Genomic DNA, 14,705 nt, shown 5'->3' on the forward strand with positions numbered 1-14,705 from the left:
CAAATCCATGCACGCCAATTCTAACTAGAATGATAGGTTGCTTCAAACAGATACTGTGAGACAGACTGTAACTCCATTGCCACCTGCGTGTGACCTGGCATGCTCTGTAAGTGTTGTAACCCCATTGGCCACCTGCGTGTGGCAGGTTTGACTATGTGATGTTTGCCTTTATAACCAGGCCTGAAAGGTCGCAGTTTCAGACCCTGGCCGGTCGGTTCGCTTTTTACTTCCCCAATAAATCCATCCTTTTATCATCTTTTTTTTGCTAGAGACAGAGTGGTGGATTCTTGGAGGAACCAGGAATCCTCTCCCTTTGGGGGAGCCATGATGTGGATGGGAAGGTCCCACTTCAGAGCTGTGTCACAGAAGCCCCAGCCCCCCACGGTGTGCTGGTTCCCAGGAGCCCAGACCCCCTACTACACCCTGGCCCCCAGGAGCCCCAGCCTTCCACAGTGCTCTGGCTCCTGGCCTGGGGTCCTCTTTCAGATGGACTGCCCTCATGTGCTGTGACCACTGGAGGAAGACAGAGGTACCCTCCATCTATCTCCACATAGGAGGAGGCCTGGGTCTTTGCTCTGAGCCCTGCAGCCCTGGACACAGGCCCCCTGAGAGTCACAACAGGTCATAGGGCCCCACTTCAGGCCCAGCCCCAGCAGACCTGGGGTGAGCCTAGAACTCTGTATTCTGAGTTCTGAGAAGTCCACTCTGGTGGCCTCTGAGCCAGGACTACCTTGCACAAGGAAGGCCGACAGCCTGTACTCCCTGCATTGCCTTCCGGATCCTTCATTCACACCCAGAGACAAGCTGATGGCCCACTTGATGGCTGTAAAACACAGGCTTGGTGTCCAGAGGCAGTGTTCTGAAAGCCTATGTCTTTGCTCAGAGCCATCCCCCTGCAGGGTGACAACATCCATGGCTCTCTTGTTCCGTTTGCCATGTGTCTCCTTTCTCTAGGATAGAAGTGATGGGTTCCCCCTTTGCTCTATCCTTGTAACTCCTCATGTCCCTGTGCAAGGCCTGCTGGAGGCCTCGGCACCTCTGTGCTCTCCCCATACACATGCCTTTCTTCATACCCAGAACTAGCTTCACCAGGATCATGCTTACCACGGCCTCACCCGCCCTCCCACTTGCTCAGTGCTGTGTTCTTTGGCGGCCTGAGCTGTGGGCCACTTTGAGAAGAGCTACAGGGTTCCTGAGTCAGACTGTGAGAGGAGCCAGAAGTGCTGAGCCCTGACAATGCCCAGGCCCCCGCAGCCTACTGACCAGGACTTTGGTCTTTTCCTGCAATCTCTTCTCATGGTGGAGGTCCAGAAACGATGGTTCCATGCAGCTCCTTCGCACCTGAGGCCAGGGAGGGCCTCTGAGCGGCACTTATCTCCAGAATAACAATGACAAAGCCTGCACTTTAGACCTGTCAGCTAGTCCCCCAGGATGCTTGTCTGGCAGATGGGCCTGCAAGTCTTAGCAAATGGAGCCCAGGTAGATAGGCACTCAGCAATAGCTGGCTTTGGACCAAGTACTTTTGCTTTGAAAACCCATAGGGAAAAAGAATTTGACCTTCTTACTCCCTGCAAAGAATACAGAGGAGTAGGTAGGAGTGTAGACTGCTTGCTCCCAGTGCTGCCTTCTCAGCTGAAAACACCTATGCACACATGCAGGGGAGGCACAGGAGAACACATTCTTTCTCTTCTCTCTTATTGATGCGGGGGGGGGGGGGCAACACCGAGGTCTGCATTTAGGGTCTGGGTGTCCCTGAGCTTTAATTGTTCAAGGCTAGCACTTTACCACTTAAGCCATGATTCCACCTCCAGCATTTTGCTCGTTAATTGGAGATAAGAGTCTCACGGCGCTGTGGGCCCCTTTGAGAAGAGCTACAGTCAGACTGTGAGAGGATCCAGAAGTGCTGAGCCCTGACAATGCCCAGGCCCCCGCAGCCTTCTGACCAGGACTTTGGTCTTTTCCTGCAATCTCTTCTCATGGTGGAGGTCCAGAAAGGATAGCTTCAAACTGAGATCCTCGAATCTCACCTTCCTGAGTAGCTTTTAGGCACCAGCCACTAGCACCCAGCTCCAGCATACATTTTCACGCTGAGATCGACCTGTACTCCCTTCTGGACACACACTGCCCATGTCCGCCTCACTGCCCAGCATCTCTCAGGGTGGACTTCCTGTGTATGAGGTCTGGCCATCTTTCTGTGTCAGAGACATTTCTGTCTTTTCTGTGAGCTGTTTACTCAGTGTGCGGACTCCCTCCCTAGGGGCTAGCCCTCTTCTAATGGTTCCTCCTAGGCAGAAGAACCCTGTCCTGCTCAACCCGAGTCTTGCCAGTAACACCTGTGTCCTTGCCTGTCCTTGCTGGTGGATCTGGGCCAGCTCTAGTGACCCCCTGAGCCTCAGCCTCAGCCACAGCCATCAGCCCTCATTTTGATGAGACGCCACCTAATCATCGGTTCTCTATTGTGCACGAATCGGATGCTCTCCACTGCCCTGCGACTGGGCTTCTCTGTTCTGGAGGCACACAATCCATCCTCTTCCCCACTAGCCAGGCCAGGGTTTGGCTGCCTGAGTGGGATCCCCCAGGGGACATTACCTGTGGCTTCTGAGTGTAGGTGCCATGGAAGGCCCCAGGCAGTCTCCTCTGATGATTGCACCCCAGCCTCACTTGTTTTACTGATTCTAGAAGACACTTCTCCTCCCGAGGACACCCTGGTCAAGAGGATTTGATTTGTATCCCACTGATCTACTTTCTTTTCTTTTTCTTTTTTTTTTTTTTTTTGGCCAGTCCTGGGCCTTGGACTCAGGGCCTGAGCACTGTCCCTGGCTTCTTCCCGCTCAAGGCTAGCACTCTGCCACTTGAGCCACAGCGCCGCTTCTGGCCGTTTTCTGTATATGTGGTGCTGGGGAATCGAACCTAGGGCCTCGTGTATCCGAGGCAGGCACTCTTGCCACTAGGCTATATCCCCAGCCCCCTCACTGATCTACTTTCTGTCTGTGGCTTTTCTTCCTTTTCCATTTCCAGGGAGCTTCCTGAACCCTGCACGGCTGGCTCTACACATTTCCCTCCGGTTCCTATGCAGGCCTGACAGCTGAAGGCCTGGCAGCTTCCTGGTGTCCCCTCCTCCCCCCCCCCGCTGTGCCTCAGCATGGGGTCCCCATTCAGTCATCTAGGGCCTTCCTCCCCTTCCCTCCCCTTCCAACCACCCTGCCCCCCATCCCCCCCCCTACTTTCTTTTCTCTCATTGCCTTCATGGTGAACCTCCCAAGCCTCTTGCCTGCTCTCTGGTATTTCCCTGTGGTTTCTAGTTACTTCTCAAGTCCAGTGTTGCAGGAGCCTTCCTTCTCTCATATTTTTAGCTTTGAAAATTCCCTTTGTACTTTATGTAAGCTTACAGAATGTCCCCCGGCCCATAAGCTCTGCCCTTGGCCATGCAACTCCGCCCCTGGCTACCTGAGGGGCAGGCGGAGCACCTCCCACCTTAGTTGCATGAGGGTATAAAGACTCCCCTAAAAGAGAGTTCAGGTGCCATTTTCCTCTCCTCTGTGGAAACTTGGCCTTGCCGGTCCTGCTGACAATAAACTCTTTTGCTCTACGTGACTTTGTCTATGGTCTGTGGTTCTTCTGGGACAATTTTCCTTTCACTTTACAGGTTTCTGAGTTTGGGACTGGACTGTGGCCATTTGGACTGAAGCTCTGACCATGATCCTATCTCAGCTCTGTTCCTCTTCCTCCCAGACTGGGCCTGTCCCCTGGTCTCATGGTGTTTCTGCTATGAGTTCCTGCCTAGCACAGACACCTGTGTCCAGGCTTTGTCTCCCACTGACCTCAGCTGTCTTCTCTGGAGCCTGTGAACCCTCCTAGGTTGGATGTCACTCTCTACCCATTTTCCAGGGATCAGGAGAACTGCTGTGGCCATGGGGAGAGCCCCCCCGCCGAGAAACCTGGACTTGTGCCTCAGGCCCTTGCATTGAGTTTGCCCCTGGGCTCAGCTCATCCTCAGCTAGTGGTCAGATGTCTGGTGACCAGGGTTCCACCAGGCATGCCTGGTCCTCCCCAGCTCCACACCCATGACCACTGCTCAAGCAGTCACCTGCATTGTAATGACTACTTAAATTGGAGACTCAATTGACTTTAAGTGGCAATTTGCTAGTGGCCCAGCAATTACAGCCATAATGGACATGTTAGGAGGCAGTGAACCTACTACAGCATGCCTTTGGTGCCGAGCACCTGCTGCTGGACAGCATGGGCTCCTGTAGCTGGCTGCAGGAGCGTGACTTGGGCTAGGGTACCTTCCTGCATGTAGCCAATCCAGACACAGGCTGTAGGTGTGGCTGCCATGAGTCAGGACCGGACCATCCTTCCCAAGGGGTTGGGTCCTAGAACTGCCTCCCATGGTCAGTCACTTCAGTATGGCGATTCAGGTTTCAGGTCACCTTGATGAAACACCCAGGCCGTTCCTTCCTTCCTGTGCTCAGACCATGAAGTGAGTAGCTTTGTACCACTGCGTTCTCTGTGATGTGCTGTGTTGCCACAGGCCCAGAATGCAACTGGGCCAACCAACCATGGGCTGGCATTTCCACAACTGTGAGAAAAAAAACAAATCTTTCCTCCTTACAGTTGACAATCTCAGGTGTTTGCTGTGGTGACAGAAAGCTGACTGATACTGCAACGGCTGTCTGAGGACTAAGCACAATAAGCAGAGATAGTACCTTTTGAATTCCCCATCCCAAACAAGGGAGGGTCCATAATCCCACAAGACCTGCTGTGCGGGCTTGAACCTGGGCTCAGTCTTACAATACCAAATCTAAACCTAAGATGACTTTTGTGTGGGTCTCCAGAAGACAAGGTGAAATGCAGTAGCCAGTGAGGGCAGAGCTGGCCACTGACCTCTGTGGTGGCCATGTGCTTTCCAAGGAGTGGGCTCAGTGCAAGACTATCTGAGCCCACAAGTAACTGATTGTCAAAGCCCAGAGAGTCACAGCTAATTAAGCACACAATGACACAGTCATCTGATGTGACAACAGGCAGCAAACACTTTAGTTCTAATTACAAACCCTCTGACTGAAGCAAAAGTTCGAGAGCACTGTAGCCAGCCCCTGTGGGAACTAGCTTCCCAGGCCCTCAAGACAGTGCTGGCTGACCCCTGTGGCCCCCAGAAATATAGACCAGGACAGGCCCTAGTTGAGCAGCAGCTCAGTGCCAAGGATCTTTCAAGGTGACAGGCACACTTAGCTATTTCTTGCAAACACAGCAGCACAGTAAATCCTTTGGTTTTACTTTAACAGGAACAAAGCCTCAGAGAATTAAGATCTGCCTAACAGAACAACTGGACCGAGCAGTGAAAATCTGCCCAGAGGGAAGGAAGGGACACACTCATTGGGATGTGGCCAGGCTCAGATGTAGGCCATTTTACACATGTGTAAGAACAACTCCACACAGAGAACACAGACACAGGGACACTCGCAACACACATGTGGGGACCCCAGAAGAAGGCCTAGATTTTGAGCCCCTTTGCCCATGAGTCCACCCTGGATCGCCAGCCTACATGGAGCAGACCCCATTCCTCTGACCTCATTAGCACTCTGCCGCTACTGCTCCAACTCAGCACAGCCAGAGAGCTACAGTAAGTGTGTCGGGCATGGATCCAGGACATGAGGCAAAGGTATTTATAGTCTGCATTGCTGACATTACCTAACTGGCCCAGCTCTTGCCGGCACCCTGGCAAGTGAGTGCTGGAGGCTCATACTTCCTCAGGATGAAGCTGGCTTCTCAGTGTCTGCCAGGCACCCTTGTCTGAGTTAAGCCTCTTCTCTGAAATAGGCTGAGGAGGATTGGAGAATAGCAACCTCCTGGTAAAATAATTTCAACACTGTCTACTTACAAAACACGGGAAATCTTTATGTTTAAATTGAACAATGAAAACCCTGGTATTTTCTCCAGAGAAATATCAGCTCCCTCCACTCTAAGGCAGAGTGTGCTCTGAGAGGAAGGTGGAGGGGATGGGAGGCCTGTGGTCAGGGCAGCCTAGCCTCTTAGGGATGCCACAGCTTTTGCTCCAGACAGTCAGACAGATAGACAGACAGAGAACCCTTGCAGCCTTTGTCACTAGCAGTGGTCTGCCTGGAGTCCTTGGGTCTGCACTGAGAGATGGCACCAGCCCAGAGACACTCTGCCATTATAGGCTGTGTGGTGCCCAAAATGGCCATTGAAACCACAGACATTACTGTTTTAATTTTTTTCAAGTCCTCCTTACTGAGAGGCTCATCTGCCCCCCTACTCCTCTCATTGCAACTTTTTGTGGAAACTTGCTCAGGTGCTTGAATGCTGCTCCCAAGGCCCTAGTTCCCTGCGATGGATGCCCAAAGTGTCCTGCAGGGAGGAGATCTCGAGTGGCAGCCCAGGGTACCTGTGCCGCCATACCAATGGCTCCCAAGGTCTCGACTTGACATGGTGCAAGGAAAAGCAGGACCGTGGAGCCTGTGTTCAGAGTCAGCTGCAAGCCCTGGGAGACACCAGGCACACACTTATGTGACACTCACAGCACCTCCCAGGCAGGCACGCAGCAGGCCCCCATGACTTTATACATGACTTGTATAACCACATGTGAACAGTGGCACATGACAGCTATTTATTAAGAGCACTGAAGCAGGGATGGCGAGGCCCTGCCACGAGCTCACAGGAGTCAAGGCAGCATCACAGCCGTGACTTTCCTTACCCCAGACCTTTCCCAGGCTTCTGTCTCTCAGCCTCCTTCCAGGCCATTTAATGCCTGAAGAATGGTAGGTTTGCTTTCTTATGATCTCACAGTTGGTTTCAATTTAAATAAAACATGTGAGAAGGATTTGTATAGTCATACCTCCACGGTATGATTTGTAGTGTCCCAGTTGACCAAGTGACAGCTATGAATTCTGAAAAAATATGTCAATCACTCCCATGAGAGTGAAGCAAAGCCAATGGCATGCAGAAACCAGAGGGGCATCTAACTTAAAGAAGGGCAGTTCTTCCTGAATGCAGGTCCAGCTGGCTCTGTGCAGAGAAGCTAAACTTGGAAACCTCAGGCTCAACCAGAGGATGGAGACTCAAGTGAGTCTCAGGTAGCTGCTGAAAATGACAGGTGAATCTCAGAAAGGATAGGGCCAGAAAGAGAAGTCTCTGTGGCCAACTTCCTGGTGTAAACTCCAAGTCTCCACTGGTCCCTGTGATTCTCTGTGAGTCACATAGGTCTCATGCTACCAAATGAGTTAAGAAAATGGGATGAGGATTACAGCCAGCACCACCTGGGGAAGACAGATAGCTCTGGGGCCTCAGTCCATATTGTTCAGTTGCAGGGGAAAACGGTAACCACTGCCACAGCACTGCACCAGTCCTTTGCAGAGGAGCAGAACAGAGTCTTCACAATACACAAGTCACCATGTCCTGGATACAATCCAGTATTGCCAGATGCGCAAAGAAGCAGAGACTTCGGGATGATTCAAACATTGAAACTAGCAGATAAGGACTTAACAACAGCTATTTTAATTATGTTCATAGAAAAATGAAAAATAGACTTCTCATTTATTTCAAAAACAGCCCACCTTAGTACTGGCATAGGATAGCAGTAGTCATATCTCCTCAATAAACAGTTAGTAGTGGGTTGGGAATATGGCCTACTGGTAAAGTGCTCACCTCGTATCCATGAAGCCCTGGGTTCTATTCCTCAGCACCACATATATAGAAAAAGCCAGAAGTGGCGCTGTGGCTCAAGAGGAAGAGTGCTAGCCTTGAGCAAAAGGAAGCCAGGGACAGTGCTCAGGCCCTGAGTTCAAGTGCCAGGACTGGCAAACACACACACACACACACACACACACACACACACACACACACACACATACATATACCAAATAAACAGGTAGTAGTAACACCATAGATCTTTGAGCTATATAGCCCATCCGTAACTACCCAGAACACAGCCTATTATACGTGAACAAAAGTGCAGAACTACAGGGGTGTATTACAGAAATTTTACATAAACAGGTGGCTATTGATTGTAATTTGCTGTTCCCTAAAATAGAACTTATCAGAAAAAGCCTAATTTGAATTCTAGAGTTGAAGAATGCCATATCTAAAATAAAATTCAATGGATAGGCTTAACATCATAGAAGTGGCTGAAGAATTTGTGAACTGGGCCCTATCTGAAGAACAAAAAGGAAAATAGATTTTTAAAACAAAGTCTTTTGCCTGTGGAACAATATCAAAAGGTCTAATGTATGTGTGATAGGAGCTAGAGAGAGGAACAGGAGCAAGGGATAGGAATATTTTAAAGAAATAAGGGCTTAAAATATCCCCAAGTTGGACTGGGAATCTGGCTTAGTGGTTGAGTGCTTTCCTTGCATGCATGAAGCCCTGGGTTTGTTTCCTCAGTACCACACACACAGAAAAAGCAGGAAGTAGTGCTGTGGTTCAAGTGGTAGAGTGCTAGCCTTGAGCAAAAAGAAGCTCAGGGACAGTGCCCAGGCTCTGAGTTCAAGCCTCAGGACTGACTATATATATCACCAAGTTGGCAAAACACACAAATTCATAGATTCGAGAAATTCCTCCAGCTCCAAGTGGGGTAAATACAAAGAAACCATACCTTGTAGGTTTATTACAGTTAACTGCTGAAAGTAAAAATAAGAAATCCTGAAAGGTGCATAAGTTTCAAAGACCTGCCTTTCTGTTCTATTAAAGGAAAGGAATGCAGGTGTGTTGGAACCCTTGACTGTTGTGTCTTTTTATAATCTGGGGATCCTTAGCGGGGGTCCTCAGCTGGAGATCCTGTACTGGGGATCCTTCATTGGTCATCTTGAGCTGTAATCCTGAACTGGAAATCCTATTACAGAGGATTCTGAGATGGAATCCTGCACTGGGGATCTTGCACTGGGATCCTTCATTGGGGATCTTGAGCTGGAGATCCTGACCTGGGGGTCCTGATCTGGGGGTCCTGAGCTAGACTGGGTGCCCTGCACTGGGGGTTCTGCACCGGGGGCCCTGCACTGGGGATAGTGATCTGGGGGTCCTGAGCTAGGGACCCTGCACTGGGGGCCCTGCACCGGGGGTCCTGCACTGGGGGCCCTGCACTGGGGATAGTGATCTGGGGGTCCTGAGCTAGGGGCCCTGCACTGGGGGCCCTGCACCGGGGGTCCTGCACTGGGGGCCCTGCACTGGGGATAGTGATCTGGGGGTCCTGAGCTAGGGGCCCTGCACTGGGGGCCCTGCACCGGGGGTCCTGCACTGGGGATCTTGCACTGGGAATAGTGATCTGGGGGTCCTCACCTGGGGATTCGGAGCTGGGGATCTTGAGCTGGGGGTCCTCATCTGGGGATCCCAAGTTGGGGGTCCTGAGCTAGGGTTCCTGAGCTGGAGATCCTCATCTGGGGATTCTGAGCTGGGGACCTTGAGCTAGAAGTTGCTGGCATGTGGGTGCTGGAGGTTCTGACAGAAGCCCACCAATTGTTTTTGCAGGCCCCTCCGCCTTTCACTATCTCATTCCACCCTTAACCTGATAAAATTATGATGCTTTTGAAGCTAATATTTTAGCTAATATGTTTTAATGAATCACAAACTCTTAGTTTTTCTTACTTTTCCTTTGGTTTATCAACAACTATGTGAGTGTGCTGCCGAAGCTGCATTTGAGCAGGACAAAGTCCCACGGACTGGAACAGGCCACAGCGGTGAGCCTCTATCATGGGTACCCACCCCACTGGAGTGCATCCAGGTGGCCACAGTGCTGTGGAAAGATTCCCAATACTGTCCCAAAGCAGCTGGCACCCTGGGGGGACTTGGGGCTGGGAGGGACATTGACAGGCTGAGCTCTCACAACTCAGCTCCACCTGGCACGCAGGTTCTGTCCAAAGGCACAGACAGCACCAAGGAAATAGATCGCCCTTCCCCTGCTTTCTCCTCCTCCTAAACATGAGACAAGAGCCACCTAGAAAGGCTGAGTGAAGACTCAAGAAGGTGGATGTGTGGGGTCTGGAATGGACTAAGCTTTGGCCCACTAAGGGCATCACTGCAGGGGAGGGTGCCCCACCTTTGTGAGGACTGCCATTGGGCTTGGCATCAGCAGGGGAGTAGGCTGGTCTCCCTTGAGTTTAATCTCTTCCAGCCAGGGGCTCTCTGTAACACCTACAACTCAACCTCACTTCCTGGAGCTCACCGGGTCTTCCAGTGCTCTTCTGATGGGCCCAGAGGACACTGAAGGTAGCTGGTGGCTTGGGCTAGGGTTAACACTGTGCCCAAGTTCTACATGCCTGAAGCTATGCCTCTCTTGGGGCATCGCCCCCTCCTCCGTATACCTTAGTAAGGACCAGGCTCTTTGCTTAAAATGTAGGGGCTGAAAGGCCAGGGAGAGTCACACCCTAGCTCCTGGCCAGTAGTGTGGCTGTGGTCACTTTGCTCAGTGTCCTTCTATATTCACAGCAGGATCCTCAGAGAGGTTCCTGGAATCCATCTTATGTAAGTCCCCAACTCTGACCCCTCTGTACCTCCCCAAGAGTAGGGCTTGTTTGTGGGGTGCTTATTGGGAGCCTTTGATGGAGAACAGTCTCAGATGCTTTCTCTGTGAATGAGTTGAGGAGCTGAGCCTAGGGCAGGCAGGGAGGCAGGGAGACGATGTAAGAGACTCCCCGCTGCACTGTTTGGTGCCTCAGGGATGAGCATGGAAGGCACCATGGAGATGGTCCACTGAAGCTAGTAATAGCTGGGGAACATCCGGACGAGAGGCAGGGAGGGCACAACTGGCTCCAACCCAACATGACATAAAAAGAGCCAGAGCAGCTACGCTATCCATGAGCAGTCTCTTCTAAGATCACTCATTGTATCACATGAGTGGAGGAAGCCACCCGAGACCATCACAGGCCTACAGGTCAAGAGAGCCACCCCTGGGTAGTTCAGGGACACTGGTTAATACCCTAAGAGCCGCAGAAAGTTTGCGAGCATATTCCCCTCAGGGGAGAAGAGTGAATCTCACTGGCCTTCTTCCCTTCTTGTGAAAAATTCTAGCAAGGCCATCCTCTCGGAGGACTTTTTGTGTGTGTGCAGATAAACTCTGTGGAAGTATCCCAAGGCCACTGCTCACTGGGTCTGGGCCTGCCCTCAGGGTCACAGGGAACTCCTGGCCCATCCCAAAAGCCAGGACTTTGTCACCAGCCACTTGCTGGGCACAGAATGAAAAGCAATCAGGACTTTGGTATTCATGCAGCAGGGAAGAACAAGGAGCACTGCAGGTAGATTCATAAAGGGACTTGGGCACCCAGAGGCCCCTCCTCAGGGGGCCAAGGCCTAGAGACATGGGACCAAGGTAGGTGAAAGCATGGCTGGGTCAAGGGTAGCCTCACACCCACAGTCTACCCTTTGGTCAGAGTCAGAAGGATCAGAGCCCAGGGGCCTCCCAAAGGCCCCCTGCTGCCTAGCTCCCTGTGGGGCAGGCCACCTGGGCAGGGCACAGACAGCCCCATCTCTGGAGCCAGAAGTCCATGGTCCCTGAACACCTAAGAGCTCTCTGTTCTCGGGACTTGTCTGTCCACTTCCCAGAAGGTAGCTTTATCTGTTGGACTTGGTTTCTTTGTGGTAAGAGGATAATCTAGGCTTTTCTGGGCTTTTGTGGAACTGAAAATCGGATTGCTGCCATGCAGGTGCAATGGCTTTGTTCTCAAACTCCAAGAAAACAAAAGTGCAGAGGGTTTGTGTATTGTCTTTATTTCAGGATTTTGGTCTGGGCCTAAAGGAAGGAGGGAGCCATCCTTGCTTCTTGTGGACACTACGGCTGACATGTGCCTGTTCCTAGCTTCCCACGTGCCTTTGTGCACCCAATGCACTGGCATGCTGACTGCACTTGAGATGCCAGTGATCTCCCTCTTGGAAAAGAAGGCATGAGTCCTTGGGGAAAAGTGGGCGTAGAGACCAGGGTCTCGTGGGCCGGGGACGACATCATACACCTGTACTCCCAGACTCAGGAGGTGGAAGCAGGAAGATAGAAAGTTTTACATCAGCCTGGGCTCATAAAAAGATTGTCTCAAGAAGGAAAAGGTGAAAGGAAAGTTAACAACACCAGAGTAAGAATTAAAAAGCGAACAGAAATGTTGCAAGACGAGGTTAAAACTTGTTTTAGCTAAAGATACAGAAAGATAGTGTATGAAAAAACCCTCAGGAGAAGAGGAGCAGGGATGAGCGGGCAGTCATGAGCCGTACAGACAAGGGGCCGGAAGGTTCCCTGAAGGCCTCCTTGGAACTTCTAGTCTAAATCGCTCCAGGGGCCTCAAAGTGAGACCTAACCCCAAGCCTGAGAGAAGGGAGGAGATGATGTGTAAGAATCCCAGGGAAGCAGTCTATCCTTGCCTGTCTGTGGTGTAGTCTCTGTTTAGGAGTTGACTCTTATTCAGCTACCCACCTCAGGCCCTGAGGTGAACTTTTGCTTTCCTAATAAATCATTCTTTGCTAAGTAAAAAAAAACATCAATGAGGAAGGCTTCCCTGAAAGAGGCTGGAGCTCGGCTCAGATACGCGGAAGGGAACTCTCCCTTCCAGGCCACACAGCTATGCCACCCAGGCGTGACGAGTTCACCTGCCACAGCTGCGGGTCCTGCCAGCCAGCAGGGGCTGTGCTGATCCCGGGATCGTCCCCTCAGCACTCCCCCCAAACCTCAGAAGAAGAGGGTCCTCAGAAGGAAGCTGCCTGAAGAGAGGAGCCCCAAGACAGAAGCGTGTGCTTAATGGAGTCAGGGGTCAAGTCTGTCAAGGAGACCAGGAGAGGACCTCAGAGCTCACGCACACTGCAGAGCCCAGACGCGGCAGAGTTGGGCAGAATTGCCGGACACAAACAGAAAATGATGTTAATCGCAACATGCAAAAGCTGTATGGGAGACGGAAAAGCCATGGCATGCTGTCCCAGGGCTATGAAGAGAGTTTGTTTAAGCTTAATAAATATAGTCCTAGAATGTTGTAGGAACCAGGTAGCCTATGCAACTTATGTAGAGGTTGGAGCTGGACAGCAGAGGGTTCCACTTAGATCCACCTGAGCTAATTTACCTGATCACCTTGGGCAGTGGGGACCAGGGAGGGGTGGCAGGAGCAACCTAAAAGTAAAACACAAAATTACAAACTATCTGGAAAAGAACACAGAAGAAATACAGATGATCTGTGTTTAGAGATGAATTGTTATAATACCAAAAATATGAGTAATAAAAAACTGGGTGAGCGTGTGCTCCCTGTGTGCCTGGGTGAGTGTGTGCTCCCTGTGTGCCTGGGTGGGGGTGTGCTCCCTGTGTGCCTGGGTGAGCGTGTGCTCCCTGTGTGCCTGGGTGAGTGTGTGCTCCCTGTGTGCCTGGGTGAGGGTGTGCTCCCTGTGTGCCTGGGTGAGTGTGTGCTCCCTGTGTGCCTGGGTGAGCGTGTGCTCCCTGTGTGCCTGGGTGGGGGTGTGCTCCCTGTGTGCCTGGGTGAGCGTGTGCTCCCTGTGTGCCTGGGTGGGGGTGTGCTCCCTGTGTGCCTGGGTGAGCGTGTGCTCCCTGTGTGCCTGGGTGAGGGTGTGCTCCCTGTGTGCCTGGGTGAGTGTGTGCTCCCTGTGTGCCTGGGTGAGCGTGTGCTCCCTGTGTGCCTGGGTGGGGGTGTGCTCCCTGTGTGCCTGGGTGAGCGTGTGCTCCCTGTGTGCCTGGGTGGGGTGTGCTCCCTGTGTGCCTGGGTGGGGGTGTGCTCCCTGTGTGCCTGGGTGAGTGTGTGCTCCCTGTGTGCCTGGGTGAGTGTGTGCTCCCTGTGTGCCTGGGTGAGGGTGTGCTCCCTGTGTGCCTGGGTGAGCGTGTGCTCCCTGTGTGCCTGGGTGAGCGTGTGCTCCCTGTGTGCCTGGGTGAGCGTGTGCTCCCTGTGTGCCTGGGTGGGGGTGTGCTCCCTGTGTGCCTGGGTGAGTGTGTGCTCCCTGTGTGCCTGGGTGAGCGTGTGCTCCCTGTGTGCCTGGGTGAGCGTGTGCTCCCTGTGTGCCTGGGTGAGCGTGTGCTCCCTGTGTGCCTGGGTGAGGGTGTGCTCCCTGTGTGCCTGGGTGGGGTGTGCTCCCTGTGTGCCTGGGTGGGGGTGTGCTCCCTGTGTGCCTGGGTGAGGGTGTGCTCCCTGTGTGCCTGGGTGAGCGTGTGCTCCCTGTGTGCCTGGGTGAGGGTGTGCTCCCTGTGTGCCTGGGTGAGTGTGTGCTCCCTGTGTGCCTGGGTGAGTGTGTGCTCCCTGTGTGCCTGGGTGAGCGTGTGCTCCCTGTGTGCCTGGGCGGGGGTGTGCTCCCTGTGTGCCTGGGTGAGTGTGTGCTCCCTGTGTGCCTGGGTGAGTGTGTGCTCCCTGTGTGCCTGGGTGAGCGTGTGCTCCCTGTGTGCCTGGGCGGGGGTGTGCTCCCTGTGTGCCTGGGTGAGCGTGTGCTCCCTGTGTGCCTGGGTGGGGGTGTGCTCCCTGTGTGCCTGGGTGGGGGTGTGCTCCCTGTGTGCCTGGGTGAGCGTGTGCTCCCTGTGTGCCTGGGTGGGGGTGTGCTCCCTGTGTGCCTGGGTGAGCGTGTGCTCCCTGTGTGCCTGGGTGGGGGTGTGCTCCCTGTGTGCCTGGGTGGGGGTGTGCTCCCTGTGTGCCTGGGTGAGCGTGTGCTCCCTGTGTGCCTGGGTGAGCGTGTGCTCCCTGTGTGCCTGGGTGGGGGTGTGCTCCCTGTGTGCCTGGGTGGGGGTGTGCTCCCTG

At 52.9% G+C, this 14,705-nt stretch overlaps 1 protein-coding gene and 1 long non-coding RNA gene across 4 annotated transcripts in view; one reads left to right on the top strand and one right to left on the bottom strand.

Annotated features, from left to right (window-relative positions):
* Positions 1-14,705, bottom strand: part of Slc9a3 (solute carrier family 9 member A3) — a 45,049-nt gene that overhangs the window by 18,445 nt on the left and 11,899 nt on the right. The window contains exon 2 of one of the 3 annotated variants that reach the window (XM_048368099.1): positions 13,041-13,087. The exons of the other annotated variants lie outside the window; for them this stretch is intronic. The gene's annotated coding sequence lies outside the window, so the exon portion shown is untranslated. The remainder of the gene's footprint in view (positions 1-13,040; positions 13,088-14,705) is intronic. 3 annotated transcript variants of the gene reach the window in all.
* On the top strand, positions 6,832-10,046 carry LOC125367438. The gene is made up of 3 exons (XR_007214085.1): positions 6,832-6,994; positions 8,717-8,720; positions 10,036-10,046. It is a non-coding gene; the product is annotated as an uncharacterized LOC125367438 (long non-coding RNA).

Source organism: Perognathus longimembris, chromosome 19 (genome assembly GCF_023159225.1).
Source record: "Perognathus longimembris pacificus isolate PPM17 chromosome 19, ASM2315922v1, whole genome shotgun sequence".
In the NCBI taxonomy this organism is placed as follows: Eukaryota; Metazoa; Chordata; class Mammalia; order Rodentia; family Heteromyidae; genus Perognathus; species Perognathus longimembris.